Source organism: Tupaia chinensis, unplaced genomic scaffold (assembly GCF_000334495.1).
Source record: "Tupaia chinensis unplaced genomic scaffold, TupChi_1.0 Scaffold000037_13, whole genome shotgun sequence".
NCBI lineage: Eukaryota > Metazoa > Chordata > Mammalia > Scandentia > Tupaiidae > Tupaia > Tupaia belangeri.
In genome coordinates, this window is record NW_006159471.1 from 311,639 (window position 1) to 314,589 (window position 2,951).

At 43.1% G+C, this 2,951-nt stretch overlaps 1 protein-coding gene across 3 annotated transcripts in view; it reads left to right on the top strand.

Annotated features, from left to right (window-relative positions):
- Positions 1-2,951, top strand: part of SUPT5H (SPT5 homolog, DSIF elongation factor subunit) — a 43,818-nt gene that overhangs the window by 17,427 nt on the left and 23,440 nt on the right. The window lies entirely within an intron of this gene.

The following is a 2,951-nucleotide window of genomic DNA, read 5'->3' on the forward strand; positions in this document are numbered from 1 at the left end:
CAGCAGGACAAGGCTGCTGTCCAGTGGAAGGGCCCCTCTGCACCTTACAGAGGTGTCATATTTGTTCTCTGCATTTCCCACTGTCCTGCAGCTGCAGCCCTTTGGAAGTCAACCAGCTATTTCCTGTGCGTTTTCTGTCCCAGAGTAGGTTCTACCTGGTGCCTGGCCCTGTTGGGCAGCTGTCACTTGTTTCTAAGGAAGGAGTTCTAGGAAGGGCATTGTGGCTAATTCCATCAGGGAAATGCCTGCCTTCTCTCTCCCACTTCACCCCCTGCCCCCCCCATGCCCATTCCTGCATTGGAAGATGCTGGGGGTGCAACCATGCCAGAGTTGGGCCCAAAGTAAGTGACACACCACTTATGTGTGCCAGGTAACAAATGCTGCATTGGGCCCAGATCTTTCTTTAGACTGCCCGTGCATGAGTCCTGCCCTTGTCCTTTCTTAGCTGTGTGACCCTATTGGGGCTGCTTCCCTCTCTGGGCCCTGCTCGCCTCTCAGCATCATTAGGATTAAATGACTTTGGCCATGTCCAGCTCTCAGCTTGTGTTCAGTAGGTGTGCTTGTAGTCAAAGGTATAACTAGTAGTTCTGGAACCAGGGTAAACCCTATGAAAATAGCCTCAAAATTTATGAAACTGGGATAGTTGGTGGCATGGTAGTTAAGGCGGCTGTATCCCACATGACCAGCTGCATGGTTTGAGTCTCAGACCCAGTGGCTTGAGAGACATATCTGGTGCATGTGTGTGCATCCCCAAAATCCTGAAACGAGGAGAAATGGAAGAGATGGGATTGTGGTGCGGCCATTCCCCATGGGAAGTACTTTTTCACGTTCCCTCTTTTCTGTCTCTCTTTCCTGTGAGTGCATGTGCCCACTATCAAACTTTAAAAAAAATTTTTTTCTGAAACTAATAATTGCTGCATGGTAGTTTTCTCTCTCTTGCTCTCTTTTAATTTTATAGTTTTTAAATAAATTATTTTATTTAACTTTATTTATTTATATTAATTTGACCAGAGAGGAAGAGAGAGAGAGGAAGTGAGAAAGCAAGCTGCCAGGTCTGGGACATCAACTGCAGTCAGCCTTGTGGGAGTCCAACGCCCTTAATCACCATGCCACCTGTTACCCCTTGATAGTTTTTTTTAAAAACGATTATTTATGGGAACCAGCAGTTAGTGTAATGGCTATGTCGCTGGACTCCCATGTAGTCGACCACGGTTCACGTCCCGGACCCGGTGGCTTAAAACTCACGCCGGGCGCGTGTGCGTGCGTGCCCAAGATCCCGAGAGGAGAATAGAGGAGAAGGGATTGCGGCGTGGCCATCCCCCCTGGGGCGTGATTTCTCGCTTTCTGTCTCTATGTCTCTCTCTGTCTGTCTGGCAAGCGCACACGCCCTATAGTGAAAACCTCTCAAAAAAACGATTATTTATTTAATTTTATTTATTTTACATTCAATTACTGTATATCATTATAACATACAAAATGAGATTTCCCATCCAGAAGACACTGTATATTTGCTCAATCAAAGATATTATCATACATATATTATCAACAAATAATTTTCCATTTCTTGCTTCTTATCTATTTTGCTTCTTTCCCCCCTTGATTCCCTACCTCTCACCCTCTGCCAGTTCCCACCCTCCTTTTACACTGTCTCTGGTATCTACAGATGCTTTCCATGCCCTTTTTTTTTTTTTTTTTAAGAATTATTTTATTTAACTTTGTGAGTTTTAAGCCACCGGGTCCGGGACTTGAACCGCGGTCGACTACATGGGAGTCCAGCGACATAGCTATTACGCTAACTGCTGGTCCTTTAACGTGCGTATTTTTGAAGGCTGACATGTATAACACCAAAATTCAGTGTGGTCAATATGATTTGCATATTTCAGAGATTAAAATTAAGTCAATGGAAAAGGTGATTCAAAGATGAATATTCCTTGTGTCTCTTTATATTTATATAAAAAATGCACAATGTTAATCATTCAAGGTGGAGATTTTAGACAGTGGCCCGCCTGTAGTATCTTTCCAATTGGGAGATATTGCTCTATGTGGTACTGTTTGCAATAGCAGGAGGCAACAGATTTTCTTATCTCAAAATTCTGATGCAGAAATTATAACATGGGTAATCCTAACATGGAAATATTCCTTTTGTAACACAGAGAACCGTGCAGTAAACAGTGTCATTCTGCAAGTTATGTTTCTGCCTCAGAGTGTATATTCTACTGGGTTGTGTTAAGGCAGTTCCTCTGACATTGGCAGTCTTGTTGGGGTGGCTTGAGCTGACTCTAATAAGAAAAAACACCTCTTCTCTGCAGTGTTGTCTTCCTTCTCTTCTCTTTTTCAGTCAAGTTTCTCCCTAGTATCTATGAGGTTGTCAAGAAAGTCATGACATATTTTTCTTTCTTTTCTTTTTTGGAGAGGATTATTATTATTTTTTCTATAGGGCGCGTGCGCTCGCCAGAAAGACAGAGAGAGACAGAGAGACAGAAAGTGAGAAATCACTTTCTGGAGGGATTGCCATGCTGCAGTCCCTTCTCCATTCTCCTCTCCTCTTGGAATCTTGGACACACACACACACACACACACACACACACACACACACATGCCTGGCATGAGTTTTAAGCCACCAGGTCTGGGACTCGAATCACAGGCAACTATGTGGGAGCCCAGCGACATAACCATTACACCATCTGCTGATCCCAATAAATAATTATTTTAAGAAATTCACTTTTCTTCTAATTGTCAGAGGGCATGTGTACAAAGCACCTACCCAGTGGGTTACAGGTGTGCCACAATTCCTTCTCTGTTTCTCCATTTCCATCCTGTTGGGATTTTGGCACTCATGCACATTTACCTGGTTTGTTTATCAAGTCTCCAGGATTCAAACTGTGGTCGGTCACGTGAGATGTGGCTTTTTATTTTTTTATTTTTTTTTTTTTTTAAAATTTTTTAAATTT